This window comes from Ambystoma mexicanum, chromosome 11 (assembly GCF_040938575.1).
Source record: "Ambystoma mexicanum isolate Mex_15411 chromosome 11, UKY_AmexF1_1, whole genome shotgun sequence".
Classification (NCBI taxonomy): Eukaryota; Metazoa; Chordata; class Amphibia; order Caudata; family Ambystomatidae; genus Ambystoma; species Ambystoma mexicanum.
In genome coordinates, this window is record NC_090934.1 from 397,560,942 (window position 1) to 397,580,199 (window position 19,258).

Consider the following 19,258-nt stretch of genomic DNA (forward strand, 5'->3'; position numbering starts at 1 on the left):
AAAACACTTACTTAGAAGACCTTCTCTGAATGAAAATGTGTAGAGCAGCTGGTCAGGTGACCACCCATCTACTCCTTGCTTCATATACCATAAATGAGATGTTTCATTGTGCCATGCTCCTAAAGGCCAGGCTTGGGGGGAAAAGTAGGCGTTACACAAAGAGTGACAACATTTGGAGGCGGGAAAGAAAAAGAAAGGGACACAGTGAGGGTTCTGATGAGCGAGACAGAAAGAGTGAGGCATAGATAGAAAGTGAGAACCGCGCAAAAAGAACAGGACCCAGAGTGAGATTAATAGCAATGGGGACGGTAGCACCCGCTGCACGAGAGCCACCCTGCCGTTGCTGAGCTCCCGCCCACTTACAGCAAGATGGTGAGTACCTGCACTTCTTTCAGTTTCAAGCACTGGTTGCATGGAATGATGTCTTCAATAAACTATAATATATCAGCGAGCCTGTAGTTAGTCAGTGTTTTAGGCAGGTCCACGTACTTCACTAATGTGCAAGGGAAAGACGAAGGTTGTGCAAGAGATGTCAAACCGGACCTTTGAAGTACGGACAATGTTAAAAAAGGTGGGATTAAAAAACCAAGCTGTTAAAGTTTGGGACTGCCCTGGCTCAAGCTGTGAATCACAGCTGAATCAGGGGATGACTGAGCGGGCGAATGAGGGGGCGGTAGAGGACATAGAGGAAAGACCATGAGATGGAAGAGTTACTATCCCTGAACTAAACTTGCATGCCAGCCTACAGGGTAAGAACTGAAGAACCAACAGTTAAAAAAATCATTGGGAGAGGGTGACGGAGCCCCGGTCAGGACAGTAGGATAACAATTTATAGCAAGAACGGGTAGTGATCTATTGGTGTACACGGTGCTGAGGGGGTTCTGCAAACAAGTTCACTCTGGTAAAGAGCCATAAATGTTCATTCTGGACGTGAAATTGAGATCCATCTGCCTCACAAACTGTGCAAGAAACCAGTGAACAAGAACTAACATGTATGGAGACTACATTTCAACAGAGAGAAGCCGATATGTTCTTGTGAACTGCTGGAAAGCAAGGGCAGGCCAGTTTTGCATAACACACAGCTGTCAGTGGGATGACTTGTGCATCAAGCGGCCCCTCAGACTGGCCCTGCCTTGCTCCTGGGAGGAGCTAGTGGCCTATCGGAGCCAATAATCTTAGTGCCCTGCGCCTGCCTGATCGTGTCTACAGTCGCCGCCATTACATGGCAAGGTTGTGCTGCTTTTGGCTGGGGCAGTTCCACTAATCAATTCCATCTCACAGGTTTTCCAAAATCTGACGTCCCAGCAATGTGCTTCCCTGTTTAGGCCAGCTTCTGTTTGGCCGTGTTCAGAGCGAGTGCCTCCACTCATGTTATTTTCTGCTCTCACACCTTTACGTACACTTCTCCATAACGACCACTTATTTATCTATATTTTAGTGGTCTATGGCCTTGTGTTAATTGATCGCCTGCACCCTGGTCACCTATGGCCCAACCAAATCTATATTAAGACATCTGGGTTTGTAGGGACCTTCTGTACCTTTTTGTTTGGATACTCATACTCCTGTTTTGCCTATACTCCACTCTGTGATCCCTCCTCCCCGTCTCATCGACTCTACTCACCCACCACACTACACCCGTTACTCGCTTTCCCACAATGCATCACTTCCTCCTACTGGTACTATTCACTTCATACTGATTCCCCTTTGACTATCCCCCTCTTTTCTTCCCCATTCTCCCCCTTTTTCTTTTGTGCCCTTGACCCCACCCATTAAATACTTATGCTGTCATACATACTCTAATCTCATCTGTTCCTCTTGCCTCTGCCGCAGTACTTATCCCCGCCCGCCCCCTCGCCCCCGTCCTCCCATCACTTCTACATATGGTCACTGATCACTTGATTCTCGCAACCCTCCTCTCGCGGCCATGGACATCACCAATATGGAAAACTCCCCACAATTACTTTAACCCTGCAAACGATATTCTGATTTCCCGTATGTTATTGTTTGATTTTTTTTCTCTAGCTTTCTCCACTGTGTAAGCCAAGGGGTACCGCCCAGTCTTTAATTTTTTCTATCTCAGGGTTATTCTCCTTATCATATTCTCACACTTCCAGTTCAACAGTTTCATATTCAATATCTCGCTTGTTTCACTGGGATGAGTTATTTACGTTTCATAACGATGCCCTGGCCGCCACTCTCACTCGGGTCCTCTTCTCCTGCTTTGGGTTTGTGTTTCTCACTATTGATGGCTTCCCTTTCTTGGCCTGCTCTCTGCTGGCTGCCACGTACAGGTGCGGTTATTAGGGAGCTTTGTACACTCACCTGTGGGATCGTTTCTGCATTCGCTGGCCGTACTGCCCACCACGAAGTCGTCATGGTCACGTCACCACCGGATGTGGGATTACCTCCCCGGGTTCCCAACGGCTTCTCCCTCCTTGTCAATGCCAGGCCTCCACGTTTAAGACGAGTGTCCTGTGCTTGCTTGAAAGTCGCGGGATCCACCGCTTTCCTCCACTTCGCCACTCTAAGTAGTCACGATGTGAGGGGCTTCCCCTGCTTATGGTGTGTTTTTGTTTCCTCACTCTCACTCACTCTCTCACTCTCGTCCTGTCAGGGGGCTTCCCCTGCTTACAGTTCTCTCTCACTCTTCTCGCCTTTGGCACTCTACTCATCCCAGTTAAATATGTGTCTTTACTTAAAAGAGACAAGTTATTTTCCTTTTACAAAACAGTTTGTTTCAACATTGTCCTCAGCCAAACAGCCAGATGTCAGAATATTCTTCATAGCAGGTAGTCCCATATATGCTGATATGGTGGATGGTCTAGGGAGCTCATCACAGGAACAGGAGTCCTTGTGCCCTAAGGGGGGTGGGGGGGTTCTCTCCCTGTGATGTCCCATTTGCTCAGACCTCTCGGGACAGTGTTGCAGAGCGGGCTCACCTCCCTAGCCTCAAAGGGGGAGGCTCCCCCTTGAGAAGAAGGAACAAATACCCTTGATTCGTCACAGCACAGAGCGGGAGCTCCTAAGCAGGAAAGGGAGGGCTATAAAATGTCAGCAGATTCAGTTGATAGTGAAAGGTATTTGGGTGAGGTTGGAAGAGGAGGAGGTGGTCCAAGAGAATAACAAGCAGGGTGTAGCAGGTGGAGGAGTGTTGGAGTGCTTTGAGAGAGTGAAGGTAAGGTTTTTGGAGTGAGAGGGTGGTACCAATTTGATTGTACATGAGTGAAAGACTGACACGAGTTTTGAAGGGAAAGTGTAAAAGGTGGCTAAGAGAGAAAGGAAAGTGAGATGCAAGAGGGTACATAAGAGTAGAGGCAGGGGTGGTGTTGGGAGTGGGGGAATTGGGAGGTCAGAAGGGCGTTGATGCATAGAGGCAGGAGGCAAGAGGAAGGCTGGTAAAACAAGTCAACGGCATGTGGATAAAGTGAGACAGAGACAGGGGAGGATGGGGAGAAGAAAGGAGACGGGTAAGACGGCTCAGAGACAGCCATCACGAGAAGGGTGCCAGGACAACCAGTCTCCACTGCTAGGTCCCGCAGGAAACCCATGAGGGAGTCAGGTAGATAAGGCTATGGCCGTTAAGCCTCCCCTAAGGCAAGGGAGAGAATTCAACAGTAGGGATATCCTGGCTTTTGGCAGCCGATCTAGGAGCAAGCAGTGGTGGAACCGGGAACCTGGTTAGAGAAGTCGGAACTACATTAAAGGTTAAGAGAAAATTATAGGGATCACCCTTAATTGCTTTGTGTACCCAGTTAAAGAATACAAGTTGAAACGTATTGGTTGTTGACGTGGGATCTCTCTATGATAACTACTATTCTTCTCATGCATTCACCCCCTCAAACCTCGCCCACCACCCTCTGTCACCCCTCAGATCTGCCTCCTGGAAACAGACATGGCATGCCTCCCTCACAAGTGGCACAAAAAATGACGCACCTCCACTCTTCTCCTCACCTGCAAGAATGCCCTCCTATCCTTCACCACAGCATGCCAAATCATCTGACTTAACCAACTCAGTTACTTCTCCTCGTTCAGAACCACATAACCTCTTCTCCACACTACAACCATGCTGGCTCCTCCTTGCCCTTGCACAATCTGGTTTTTCCTATTTGCCAACGACTTTGCCCTACACTTCTCATCTAAGATGACTAAAATATGTAAAACACTCCTGTTCCCTCTCATAGTTTCTTTCTTCCCTTCACCCATCGGTATAACCTCCATTCTATGCTCCTTTCTCCCAACTGCTCCCTCAGAATTGGCACAAAGCCTTAGAACGGTAGACCCCATATGTACCCCTGCTGGCACATTTATTCCAAATACAGTCAGTAAAGGAATGTGCACCTCTAGCCTGCTGCCACGTCTCTACCCTCTTCAACCTCTCGCTTTCCCTTGTGATATTTGCAGCTTGCTTAAAAGGTAGTAGCTATCATACACATCCTTAAGAAGACCGTGATGGACCCTACAATCGTGCCAGCTATCAGCCTGCAACTTCTCTTTCCTCTCTATTCTAAAAGCCTTGAATGACAGCATCTCCCCCTACCTGGTCACCGATGACACTAATGCCTCTCTCCACTCTGGATTGCTCAGTGCACATTATATGGAATCTGCCCTCACCTATTTTTCCAACTTTGACCATGGCTCTCAGCTGCAAATTATCCACCATCCTTAATCTCCTGAACCTCTCATCCACCTTTGACACAGTGGACAACTCCTCTCTTGGGACTCTAGCAGACCTTGAAATCCAGGAGCCCCCATTCACTGGGTAAGCTCTGACCTTGTACATCAATTCTTCCCAATCTCATGGAACACGGTCACCTCTGATCATACCTCCCTACCTGTTACAGTGTCCCCTGGGGCTACATCCTGGGCCTCTTACTTCGCACTCTCTACACCTCCTCCCTTGGACTCCTCCTTTGAATTCTCCTACGACCTCTTTTGCTATTTAAACAGAAGTCATCTTCTCTTTCCCTACTCGTGCTATTGATCTCCCCACTCCCATCTCTGCTAGGCTCTTTTTTTATGCAACCTTTTTTTTATTGTTTTCATCAAAAAAACAAGAAAGAAAAAAAAAAAAAACACAAACATAACCATGATTGCTTGACACAGCAGTATAGACACACTGACAGAAAATAAATTGCTGGGCATACTGCAGAAGTCCAGCGAGAACATCAGTCAACAGTTCTGGCACCACTACCTGCCCAGTGAACACCCCTTAACCGCTTACCACTCCTCCCATTCACCCCAAACCTTCATAAACTTTGCAGGACACCCCCTATCATTACATACACATCTTTCCAGGGCCAAATATGTCCATCTGCCAACCAGCGAGCCATCGGAGGGCTGGTCCAGGCAATAGCTTTCTTTATAAGTCCCAAGGCAACAGCCAGAAATTTCTTCTCATACTTAGAAAGCCCCTCCTCCCCCTAAATCCCAAATTACACACATTTCGGGCCCCTCGGGACTTCCACATTCAATACATTTGACAACTTACATATTCATTTCCCCCACAGTAATGGAGTCTGATGACATGCCCATAGGGTGTGATAAAACGTGCTCCCAGGCAGCCAGCACCGTAAGCAACAATCATTGTCAGCCCATACCCACCCACACAGCTTGGTGCGGGAATGGTAGACCCGATGCAGAGTTTTATACTGTATGAGGCGGAGCCTGGTGGACATACCAATCTCCTGAGAAAACATCAATGCCTCCACCCATTCCTCAGGCTCCAAGGGGCCCACATCAATTTCCCACCTGTCCTTGAGGTGGGACTCCTGAACCCTGTATACAGACATTACTTGATACAACGTTGTGGGGTACATGTAAGGCCTTGATGAAATCCCCTTCAAACTAAAAACCACATGGAAATAATGCTGAAAAAAGGCATTGCTTTTCTTTCGATGGCGCACACATATATGGCGAGCATTAAACACAAGAATGCCACAGAAAGAAGTGCTCTGCCTGGTTTTACCTCCATTTGAAATCATCTGAAAATGACCTGCATGCAGGATGGCACCACATTTGCTGTTCTGTTTTCTGAATACTAAAGCCACACACACACGGCATCCAAGACAGCTTGGTAGTTTGCTCTTGATTTCAATTTAAAACGTCACAAAGTTGTGCCCTTCATGGAAACCCACCCTGTCATGCTTTACTTCTGCTGAGTACTAAGAATTGAGGCAAAACATTTCCAGGACAGCTGATGTACTGGGAAATTACTTGAAAAGCAAATAATGTAGTTTTCCACGGCTGTGTTTTCTTTTTCTGTAAACTATCTTGCACAAACTGCAGTAAATGAAAGAAATAATGCTGTATTTCTTTTTCTCATGTCAATTTCAAAGCAATGCTTGGCAGTATCACTCTTTGTGTCCAGAAACTGACCATATCTGTAAAAGCACTCCAGAAAGTTAATTAACAAAAGACTGTGTGCTGCAGAAACCACATTGGAAATATCAAAATGAACTGAAATAAACACACGTGTGAAGTTGCCCTTCTAAAAATCAGAAAAAATGTCATTTAAAGTTAAATGTCAAATACTTCACTGTTGCTCGCATAAGTAATATTATTGTACTTCAGGGCTGGGGATCTGCAAAGCCATGTACATTATGCTTTTTCCCCCCACAAAGACTTCAAGCAGCCTGGCTGAGGCCCAGGAATTGCGGTCAAACCAGTTTGGCAGGAAAGCTTGCCTCCCACTTTTTCGCACCTACCAGTGAACTGATGCTGCCAGGACATGTGCTCTATTCTTAGTGGGCTGAGGGTGTTATAATTACTGGCTTTACCAGACTGGTCGGCAGGACTGCCATCAAATACAAAGAAGGGGAGTGAAGCCCTGTGTTTGACATAAAGGTGTGATTTCCTTTAAGCACCCTCTCCCATAAGATCCTTTGTGTAAGCTGAAGCCAAGAGCAGACAATTTGGCTGTGTGGGTGGGGAGGACCGCCCACACAGTGACAAATGCCCTACATGGACTTTAAAGAACTTCCTTAAGACATTTCTCTCAATATCCTGAATAAGCAGTAATGTGATATTATGACAGTTATCATGTGATTTTTAGACGCACAGAAAGAGACTATGTGCATCTTTTTAGCCCATGGTGAACTGGAATGACAGAAAAAAAAATGTATTTTTCTGTGTGAAGTATTAATGGCACAGACATTAACTTGGGGGAAATATGCCAAATACTAGTATGCATACGTGTAGCCATTTGCAGAATTTACATGTTAGGTTTCTCCTAAAAATGGCAAAATTGTGCCAAAAAGCGATGCATCACCACACAGAGTTGGCGATCGGACTATCTGATTCCCTGTGAAATATGGAATCTGCATATATGTTTCTTATGGTGGTGACTAGGATGGATTTGAAGTGTTTCTTCATAACTTATTCTTGTAAGAAGTAACTTTTGGGAGCCAAAGGAAGTCATAAAATCACACACACAAAATGATGTCAGTTCCTCTGAACCAATCAGCCCGGACACCAGTAGCCTGGCCTATCCCGGTAGAGGGGCAAGTCCATAGTACTTCCGCCCAGATTGTAAAATTCTCCGATATCACTATGCCTATATAAGTAGGAGACAGGGAAACACTAGGGACAAGCAACTGAAAACCAGATCCAGATGCAGCTGAGTCCATCCAGGCTGGACCATCTAGATCCTGGCAGAATCACCTATCCAGATCCAGGCATACCCAAAATTCCAGGGAGAAAAGAGGAGAGGCCGCTGATCCCCTTTGGGAGAATTCAGTGCCAGACCATTTGCCCAGCTCACCCATCCCGCTGTCCACAGTGACCAGACTTTGCCCAGCTGTTCCCATCTAGGAGAGCCAGCTAACCCAGTAACCAGATCTCTTGACCCTGCAGCCCAGTGACCAGATCCTTGGCCCTGCTGTCCAGAGACCCTGCTGGCTGTCCAAATTACCAAACTCAAGTGTATCTTGTATCACATCACCCAGAACCAAAAAACTGCATATCCCGCTCTATTACCTTGCATCCTATTCAAATTCTATAACAATCCCATTAAAATCCCACTGATATCCCAAATTGCCAGTATCCTCTGTTCACCCTTTCCCTAGAAGAACCTGTTAGTCCATATCTGTTAGTGCATTCCTTTTAAAATAATTTCAGTTATCTGTGTAAGCCCTAAGTATCATCTTGAGATTAATTAATTCTGATATAAGGAGGTATGTACCCCCTTGCCCAGTGTATTTCCTTAAGAATATAGCCATTAAAACATAGCATCAGTAGAACCTGTCATTGTGTTAACATAAACCAAATCTGCCAGTGTATTTTGCTTTTCTAAAAAAAACAATCTGATGGTTTTTCCTATAGAAAAACCCATTCTATCATCATATAAAGAGTCATCCCTTCCGCTCAGTATCCTATCTGATCTGTGCCTTTGTTTCCCATACCAAAGAAACGATTTCCTATTTTGACTGCTAAGCCCATTTTCTTAGCTGTTTGTCATTTTAAAGCCTGTGTTAAATAAGAAATTGCAATTCTGCCGCGTGTGATTTCCGTTGCATTGTTTTCCTCCCAAAATTGATGTTCTCACCTGTGTTCACGTTGCTTTAGTGCCCCGCTCAGTAGCCTGTAAGCTTCCTTGTCTCTGTAGTGCAGCCACACGAATTCCTGTCCTAGCTATCCTATCGCAAGTGTAAACTGATCTACAAGAAACAAGTGAAATCCGAGTATGCTATTTTGCTAATTTTGAAGGTTTTTTTCACATTCTGGAGTGGTGGGCTTAATCTTAAATCCGATTTTTCCCCCTTCTTTCTGACTCCTTGCCACTGCTTTCCATCCACACAGAATTTAGTCAGTAGGTGTTTGGGGAAAGTGTTGCAGGGTGAGTGCATAACCTATGTGTCATCTGTGATTGTGAAGAAAAGTGATTTTGTTTCCATTTCTATTATAGGTGTAGGTATCTTATATTGAAAGTTGAATTAACTGTATTATTGTATTGCCACACCGTGGTGGCTGCTGCCCTAAATTTCGTCTTACTCTGATTTTTCATTTGAATTCTAAGAATAAATAAATATTTCATTGTTACACACCGGCCTGGTTCATGGTCCATTGCGACACAGGTTGTTTGTTAAGGTGGGTGTGAGACGGGTTGGGTGCCTTCTCAAAAAAGAACCCAGGGTTCAAATAAAATTAAAAGTCGTTTTTATTGTGTGCCAGTGTCAGTGGAAGAAGTCCCTGGCTGGGGTGTGCCGTGTCATAAAATCCGTTACACGTTGGGGGCTTCTGCCATGATTGAAGTGTTTCCACCTGTCACAGTTTAACACAGCAGGCTAACTCAGCGAAGGTAGGAATACCTTTGGTGGTTAGAAAACTGTTACACTGTAAAAGCGCCATCCCAAAACGTATACCCTAGGTATCAGGCCTGTGTGTAAAAATAAAGTAAACTTAACCCTAAACTAGATAAAAGCAGAGTACAGATTTGTTCTTGCATAGATAAATAAAGGAATTACACTCTTCATAATGAGCACCGTAGAGATTAATATAGCTAGGCAGCACCTTCCGTACAAACTATTTGTTAGAGGGGAATGGGCATAGCGGGAGCAGGAAGCCTGGCTATCCAGCATGATGCAACAGGTCACCTCCTTGAACATGGATGTGTGGCAAGACAGTGGCCCGTTACATCAAGCCTTGACTGAGTTGTATATGACTCTGAATATTAAAGAGGAGCAGCGTAAAATGGTCCGACTCACTGCCTACATATATCTCCACATGGTGATTATGGAGAAAAAATATCAAGAAAGTATAACCCTTGCGCAAAACCAGTCTGAGATCTTAAACCAAATCCAGAGTGAATTAAAACAGGTAGAAGAAAAATTGCAAAAGAGCCAAAATGCTGAGGTAGAATTTGAAAACCATACCAAACAGTTAAAAGAGAAGTTGGCAGTACCGCAACAAAGCAACTAAGAACAAGAGGCCCAATTAGCTACATTGAAAGAAAAGTGTCAGGAAAAGGTAGATTTCCTGAAAGAGAGTCAACACAAATTAAAGCAACAAATAACATATAATGAGGCTGATGAGAAATTGGACAAGGAGAATAATAAATTAATAATTGAAAAAGTTATTTACCAAACAGATTTTGACCAAGAGCGCCAGAAGTTAAGCGCTATAAGACAACAAAGAGATGAACTGACTGAACAGGTTGGCACCCTGTATCAGGAAAAAGATGCCCTATACCAGGAAGTGTACACATTAAAAAAGGAAAAAGAGTCAGATCTCCGTGAACTGACTGACCTAAAAACTGAATATGAAAATGTATTGGGGTGCATGAGACAAGTAGAAGGTGCTCTAGAAGAGATCACCCAAGCCAAAAATGTGCAGAGACAGGAGATGCATCTCCTGCAACAAAAATGAGTGTTCCCAGGCAATGCAAGAAGCACAAAAAGACAATGAGGCCCTCTGTGATGAGAACAGGGGACCCCAGAACCAGGTAGCAGCCCAAGGGAAGGTAATAGAGGCAAGTCAATCCCTGATAGCAGAGCAAAAGGCTCAGGCCTTTGCCTACTATTTGATTTGATGAATTTGTATTGCGCTCGAAACAGACCAACCCGTATAATGGCGCAGATGACTTTAGCTAAAGGCGGATATCCAGAATTAAAGTAGACCAACAATCCAACCAGGAGAGCAAAAACAAAAAACATCACAATGGTCCAGGAACAGCTAAAAACTTTATTTAAACAAAAATGTTTTCAAGGCTTTAAGGAACTGACACAGGGAGTCCAGAATCCTGATTTCCCTGGCTAAACTATTCCAGAGTCGAGGTCCAAACACCGAGAATCTTCTATCCCGTCTAGACACAAATGTTGATGAGGGAATAACTAACAGCACTTGGTCCCTTGAGCGTAGAGATCTGGACAGTAAATACTGTTTAAGTTTTTCCTTCAGACAATCCGGTGCTAGATTGTTCATACACTTAAATATTAAATATCAGACACACTATCTTGAATTTGATGCGATCGTCAACAGAGAGCCAATGAAGTGAGCGTTGTGAAGGTGAGGTTTTATTTAGTCCACAAACAAGCCTAACCGCTGCATTCAGTGCCCTCTGCAGTCTACTGAGTTGCTTTTTTGGGATGACTACCAATTGACTATTACAATAGTCAAAGGGGGCGTTTGTGAGTGCTCCCACCACCAGAGAGTGATCTACCTCTGGGATATAGGGTAGAGTTTGCCGAAGAAGTCTCAGGGAGTAAAAAATGGCTTTCACCTTGGCTTTCACAGCCCAGGTTATCCTGCCAGATGCAGCCAAGGTTTTTAACTTTATTAGAAAACCTAAGTTCTACTCCCAATAACTTGGGAAGTGGCTGATTCTTTAGAGTGGTGGTGAGGTGCTCAGGACCAAACAGGATAAACTCTGTCTTGTCTTCATTCAGTTGCAGTTGGTTAGAGGCAATCCATTCACTAATCTCCTGAAGGCAATCACTAATCTTGGTAAAGGTTTTGTTCGTCCTTGTCAAACGTGATGAAAATCTGAGTGTCGTCAGCATAAGATTGGAAGCCTATTACATGGCGTCTCAGAAATTCCATGACCAGTCGAAGATATAAGTTAAAAAGGAGTGACGACAACGATGTCCCAATCTGACACGTTGTTGACGACGTTTCTCTAAGAAGGATCTAAACCATCGAAAGGCATGTTCAGAAACCTTCCCCACCATCCTCAGTCTCTCTTAAAGGATAGTGTGGTTAACCATGTCAAAGGTAGGGGCTGAGAAAAAGAAACTTGGGAAGTTAGAAAAAGAATTTGCTTGGTTGAATCAAAACTTGAGGTACCCCGAACAGGTGGAGAGTGGCAGGGCAACCCTTAATCACAGTGTGATGCACTCTGTACCAAGGGCCTCAAAACCATTTACCACCTCGTATGCACAAGGCACTGCTGACTTGATGTCCACAGGTTCACATGAACCGGAAACCATGAGGCAGCTAGACTTAAATAGGCCTAGCATGATTGAGCTAGCAGGTTAGCATCCATCAGAGACTGATGGGCTGGCGTACATGTTCAGATTACAAAGGAACCAGTTAATTCGCTTTGCAGAGAAAAGGGAGTCTGAATTGAGGCCCCAAAGGAGTATTCTGAAAACCTCCACCCAATCAGGGAAGTGGAGGGGGGGAGCTCTCCACCAACCCGCGAAGCAGGGAGTAGTCAGAAGATAACTCTCCTGTGCGTAAAAGGAAGTGCAAGGGGAGTGACCCAGAGAGCCCAAGGAACAACAAAGGGAGGATGAGACTAGGCCCCATCATTCTGGGAGAAACTCACAAGCTCAAAGAATTAGGGAGCGCCTAGAGGATAACGAGGGGACCTCAAATAGCAGCATCTCTCGAGTCTGAGGACGAATGGACTCAGGTGCAGCGGCAAAAGAAGGCTAACCAGCAAAAGAGAGCTCTGGTGAAAGACCCTATTAAACAGATTAAAGCTATTAGAAGTTTCATGACCTTGTACCACAGAAATGCCAAATATTCTGTCTGGGAGCATCTGGAGCTATATGAACAGATGATGACATCTTTTGAAATTAAAACTAATCAGAATTGTATAGAATCCGCAAAATGTACATTTTCTCTCGAGTACTCCAGCTTCTTTGTTGGGCTGGAAACCCAGAACCATTCAAGGTGGTCCACCTACAAGGCTGCCATCTTGAAGCACTTCCCCACACACAGAAACCCCCAGGAGGCCTGCAAGGCGACCTGCAGTGTGGAGAGGATCAGGCCCCAAGAGAATTTGTTAGGAGATAAAGCGCGCATTTGCGCAAACTACTAGGTGGGTGCGCACGAATAGTAGGGAATGTATAAATACCTATTTTCATGCACTCCCAAAATATATCATGACACAGCTGGTAAGAGATTTTCATGATGACAGGACCCTGGACTGGGTAATAGAGCAAGCTACCCGGATCTACGAGGTCCAAAATCCTGTAGAAAACAAAAATCCAACCAAAAACCCCAAACCAACCAACACCCCTGCTGCTGCCAAGGTGGCGGAGGTGAAGGTTGCCCCCATTTTGGACCTAGAAATAGGAGGGGGGTTAAAAATCTGCCTTCCCAAAACCAACCAAATCAGAGGCAAAGAAGGCCCTCTGATCAATCACAAGCAGGTGGTAGTCAGGTAGGGTACCACACAAATGTGCCACCTAACACTGCAATTTACATCAGCCCTAGATATAAGGGCAACAGACCCATCTTGGGGTACGTGATATATGATATGATATGGCATTTGTAACGTGCCTATACACAAGTGTTTCAAGGCGCAAAACACTGTGGAGTCTGCACTCCCCCGGCCCATGGGGGGATCCAATCAGGTGTGTACGGCCCCAGGGAACTTCCCTCCTAACTTCCCTCAGGAGGGCAGCAATCTCCCAAATTCTGGTTGAAGTTTCTTCCCTAGGTACCCTCAAAACCCCAATATGCAGGACAATCCTCCTTACTCTCCCCGCTTTCAGTAGTCCAGACCACCAAATCTGGGAGAGGGGGAAAAAGCCCCGAGCTCTGTTGGATCATGGTGTTGAGACTTAATGCTTGAAGCTTGGGGAATATGAGCCCAAGCATCTTGAGAACATTGTCCTTTGAAACTGTTTCCCGAACTTGGAAAGGGGAGCTAGGGACTGCTCCAGACTTTTACTTACTCATTTTGAGTTAGAATATCCCTGCACTACATTAAGGTATTAAATGTGAGGGCAAGCATAGGTTTTGATACAGACAGACTTTTGTATGGACATTGATGATCCATAGGGCAATCCCCACCATATTACTAGGGCAAGTTGGCAGTTACACCCATCCTGATATTTTAATAAAGGTTTTGAAAACTGTTACGTTTGTTGTCTGGGTTGTCTCTTGAAACCATGTCTGTCTCACAATACACAGGGGGCTTTATAAATCTACATGTAGTGAGCTTTTTTATAAATTGACTTAAACTAGGCAGTTAGGGATTTGTGACATGAATTTTAAGTGAAATGGATTTTGCAGAGTTTCAGAGGCCAGAGGTAGTGTAACACCGTAACTACGATGTTTGCAGATGATCAGCCTAGCTAACAAACCAGCCAGGGTCTTTATGGCCTGTCAATATTGCGAAAGCAGATGCAATCTCTTAGTGTACAGGAGCTTGCAGAAGGGTTCGGCTATTTTTTTGGCAAGCAATTAACATGGGGTGAAGTAATGCTCGAGGCCAGAGTGACCGATACCCAGGGGTTTCGATTGTATTCTCAGGATGTGCAATGCATGCTGAAATGGTAGTTATTTAAATTAGTGTTCCGGGATGCCAGTAAAGTTGGGGTGGATGAGTTAGTCAACGCCAGTTCAAATGGAACCCATTTATTAACCATGTATTCTGCTTTCCTCATGTCATTTGAAGTATCCATGTGAACCATGTGCAATTACATTTAGGGTTAAGAGGATTCAGGCCAGTTCTGGCCTTTAAGGAATTAGGTTTGTATATGAACGTGTAACCATGTGCTCATTTCATGACCTACCACAAACGAATCCCACGAAGGGGTGTGCTATGAATACGATCTGAAGATGGTAGTTAAGATATTGATAACCAATGAGAAAGGAAGAATTGGAGAAAGATTGGACAAAACCTATACAAAGAAATCCTATCATATGTGCGAGTGTTTTAACTGTAGCAAAAATGTATATAATGTGCCAATTTATGTGGTTTGGCGAGACTCTGCAGCATCATCTAGCTCAACCCCAGATGAGTGTACAATAAACTTGCTTTACGTACAATTGGGCACTCAATTCGTAAGTGGTGGGCCTGATTGGGTTATGCTGATTAGGGGCCCATCCATACACACTACACAAACAAATACCGCCCAGCTGACTAATTCAGTGTTATCAGTTACCACATCAACAGTAATTACGCTCTGATAAAGCTCTATTCTTTATGTGTATCACATCTTCCCACATGGGCATGGGTGAGGGGGTAGAGCAATCACTCTACTATAGAAAGCCCTTGCCACTCTACCTTGCCTCTCCATAATGTGGAATGCCATAGAATTACAACATGCATGCTAAAGAGATTAGTGAAAACCAACCGAAAAACATTCCTGGCTGGACTATAAATGTTGTACTGCACCGTACACTAACATGCTATTAAGATTATGCTACCTGGCATTTGGATAGCTTTTTGTATGTCATGGGTAGGTCCGCAAAGCCAATGTTAACTAACCTATAGAGAACGGTCAGGGTCACCTATGTCACCTTAGACAGGTGTAATAATCATTAGCATGGGCCACATCTAGATAAAATTGTGAATGTTAGCATGTGCCACACCTAGTTGGAATCCTCAACCTAGCCTGCGTCGCATCTAGATAGAAATGTAATTCAATGATTGATATACGACTCTCCTGCCAAGCCTGGACCAAACGTGCAATCATGAATCAATAACCAACCCTCTAACAATTTCACCCCCCTGCAATTTCACCCCCCTGCAGACACCTCTCAAACTCGAACCAAACACAACCACAAGCCTTAAACGCAGCAAATCGCACAAACTTCACTACACTGCAACAACAAAACAAACCGCACATAGACTTGCACAACAGCACACGACGACTACAGACTCCGGTGGTGACAGTGTGCGGTACAAATATCCTTTAACATAAATACAGACTATGCACTGCAACTTTCAGATCTTGGTCTCTTACCTCTGGATAAACTCATAGAACGAGACCAGCCCTTAGGATTTAGGTACTACTGACCTACACGCATCAACACCACAAGCATGGCATGTACCCCTCTGTGTATCTCACTAACAATCCCCTTCATCGCACTTTCTTACAGGGCCACATACATTTAGGCATCAAAAAAGTGGAAGGCCGTTATATGCGACCACTTTAAATTACAATACATTTATTTAACTCAGGCCACACAAACATCATGCCCATCTCACACTGTGAGTAGACAGTGCCCAGAGCCTCACCCTAAACATGAGCACTGTTCATGCCTAACATCATTTCACTAATACAACTCCATACTATGCTCAAAGGCAATGACACCTCTACGAATCATAAGATCCAGTCCCATTCAGGACCCCAGTAAAGACTCATGAAATGGAGGGTGGGAATGAAAAATCTGCACTGTGTCAAGGTACAGGAGCCAGTTAGGAAAAGAGGAGGTTCTTGTGCTTCCATTCATGTCCCCCACCTCTTGCGGCCTCCGGAACCGAAAAACCTCAAGCCACATTTCTGGCACCAGGCCCACCACAGAAACATGTCACAAAATGAGTGGACGAATGTTGGGAAAAATGCCACAACCTTCAATGACGAAGAAGGGGGGGGGTTGTGGACGCCTCGTGAGCCTAATACTTTGCCAGCTAGATGGTGCACGCTTTATATTCTGGGCTCAACACACCTTGCAAAATCATCACTGTCCACAGGTCTAGTCCATCCAATATCCGTCGTGGGTTACAGCCCAGTCGCACAGCCAGGACCATCCAAGAAGACACAGTGAAGACCCTGAAAGGGAGCACAGTGCAGATCCTTTGAGTGGGCAGACTGGGCAGGAAGAGCAAAGACCCGCCTGGTTAAGATGAGTACTGACGCTCTGGGCGGAGAACAGAACCCATCGATCCCTTAAATGCAGTCCCTTCTCCAAATGGCAAGACATACCTACTATGAAGCAGGTGTCTGTCCTCTAAACCACCTGCACCTGAGGAGGTATAATAATAATAGAGCCCTGTGAGGTGGAATAGTTAGGGCCACTTGTGGCGCCACAGGACGGTAAAGCAGCCCCCCCCCCCACGACTTGGGGGGGATGAATAGTGCAGATCGCTTAAGAAGGTAGAGCATAAAGCCACTGGTAGATTATGCGCCCTTCCCCCATGGAGAGAGAGAGAGAGAGTTCAATACATATGCTTTGAACCTAAAAAATGGAAGTACAACCCCGCCGCTTATTGGAGGTGCGATAATGACTTCTGGGGGAGCGGGGTGAAGTGCAGACCCCCTAGCGTAGTGGAACCCCCAGAGGAGGGGGTGAGAACCCCAGGTTAGCGGAGCACTTGCGAAAGGAGAGCGAGGTAAAACAGAAGAGGCGGAGCTAAAGTTTGTAGGCTGTTCCTTCGCCAATAGATACACAACCGTCTGGCCCAAAAGCGCCACTGTTTAGCACGAGAACCCCACTGTTTATGACCACAACTTATTAACTACTCTAGCCCCCGTATCCATCTCCGTGTTTGTGTGAGCATTTTTCACCTTGACCCTTCGATTCCGCGGCTTCGGTCATTACCTGCACAGCCCCGGTCTTTACTGTCAGCCTTCACAGCCTTCCGTTGCCCGAGTTGTAAAGTTAGTGCGTGTAACGCGAGCAGCAGAGTCACATGCCCAGACTGTCCCTGCTCCTCCCTATCAGCCCTCCTCCTGACCCTGCTTCCTGGCAGCATGGCCTTCCTGACAACACAAACAGAGCCAGCCCCCAGCAGAAGGGAGGGAGGGAGGGAGTGGTGAGGGGACGTCCAGCTGCAGGGACGGAGGGGAGTGGAGCACAGGCTCTTTCCTCGGAGAGAGAGAGGCAGCTCTCAGAATCTCACGGGGAGCAGGAAGTAGAACACTGGGCATGAAGAAAGGGCAGGGATACGTGTGATATCTCACTGCAGTAGCAAACCCAAGGAATTAAGGCAGAGCGCTGCCGGCGGGCAGGGGGCGAGAGTAGAGAGGCTTACCTCCAGATCTCTAGGGTTGGGCACCGCGGGACCGAAGGGCATGCTAAACGAGCAGATATATAACTGCAGGCAGGAGTGTGATTCACGAGATTGCAGTTAGTTATTTGCCAACTTCTTGAATGCGAAGTTGGCATCTAATGAACTAGCTTCTTATTTACAGTCTTAAGCTGGTTTAAATCACAGTGTGGAGTTTCTGACATTAGCTTTTAATTAACTCTGACGCCTATCGGAATGTTCATTTAAGTATGTATACCCCACTGTTCAATTTTATTCAAGTGGTTATTAACCTGCTCCTTGTTGTAACCCCTTCCCCCAGGCCTCTGAGTACAGTAGCCCCGGAACTCTCACAGAAGACACAGAGAGCTGGTCCGGGCTACGCGGGTGCCTCGTTTTCAACATGTAGTAACACCCCATTTATTAACGCATCATAGTTATGTCACTCCATCACGTCACTGTCGAGATACTACCAATCACCACACTGAGTTGTGGACACTGGCAGTTGCACTTGCCATGTAGGTGGGGGGGAGGAACATGTGGGCTGGTTAGAGAGGCTAGTGGAGGTGGCAGCAAGACGTGAAAGGGACCTGGAATGCAAGACAGACCCAGACCTAACCAGAGGCACAGAGTGCCCTGCAGCCCATCTGGAGAGATTACGCAAGCTCAATTTGTCACATCAGGATAGAGATGCTAACTAACTAACCACTAACAATGTCCTCTGCTTACACCTCTCAAACTCCAAACCAGACACAACCACAAATCTACAGCACAACAAACTGCACAAACTGCACAAACTTCACTACACCGCAACAACAAAACAAAAAAACACATAGACTCGCACAACAGTACACGACGACTACCGGCCGCAAACACCCCAGGCTCAGCCAACGGACCCACTGGGCTGAGGCCGCCAACAGCACATCACTGCACCCTTGCTTTTTCCAGCCTCCTCCCACTAACTTGCCCTCCCTCCCTCTTTCAGAGCCGCCAGTGGACCACTCCGGTGGTGATAGTGCACGGTACAAATGTCCTTTAACATTAACACTCTTAAAGAGGCACCACCATACTACTCCTTTTTCATAACAACAAACAGAACAGATTACACCCAAACAATTCGACCCCCCATTTGAACACTTAAACACATATGTTATAATAAGTGAACTGTTAGAAATGGCACCTTCTAGCACATAATCCTTCAAATGGGATGGCCTGCTTCTTATCGCTCGCTGAGGGTACCTCCTGCCCCCCCGCACCACATCTTGACCTTCCATCCTCTGCCTGCCTTGGATCGACAGGCTTTTGAGGGATCCATTCATCCTCAGCTCCCCCAGCCTCTTCTTCGTTCCCACTCATCAGGCTGGGTCCGGCTTGATAACTCTCATACTTTTTTAAACAAGCTCGATTTCCTGGTTACTGTCGCCTTGCCTTCGGACGCAGTGACCATGGACCACTTCACCCACACCACGTCCATGGGCCGGGGCTCATAGGTCAACAAAAGCTTTCCTTCAGGGAGTCGATTCCTCACCAACACCTTGTCTCCAGGTGACAGATGATGAGGCTGCAAACCCTGATCGATATTCTCGCTTTTATTCCTGGATCTCCTCTCTT

General features: G+C 45.8%; 1 protein-coding gene across 2 annotated transcripts in view; it reads right to left on the bottom strand.

The window, feature by feature from the left end:
* NR1H3 (nuclear receptor subfamily 1 group H member 3) overlaps positions 1-17,575 on the bottom strand; it is a 608,088-nt gene extending 590,513 nt beyond the window's left edge. Inside the window, exon 1 of one of the 2 annotated variants that reach the window (XM_069623157.1) lies at positions 17,221-17,575. The gene's annotated coding sequence lies outside the window, so the exon portion shown is untranslated. The remainder of the gene's footprint in view (positions 1-17,220) is intronic. The other variant, XM_069623158.1, reaches the window with a different exon arrangement.
* Between the last annotated feature and the right edge of the window lie 1,683 nt (positions 17,576-19,258).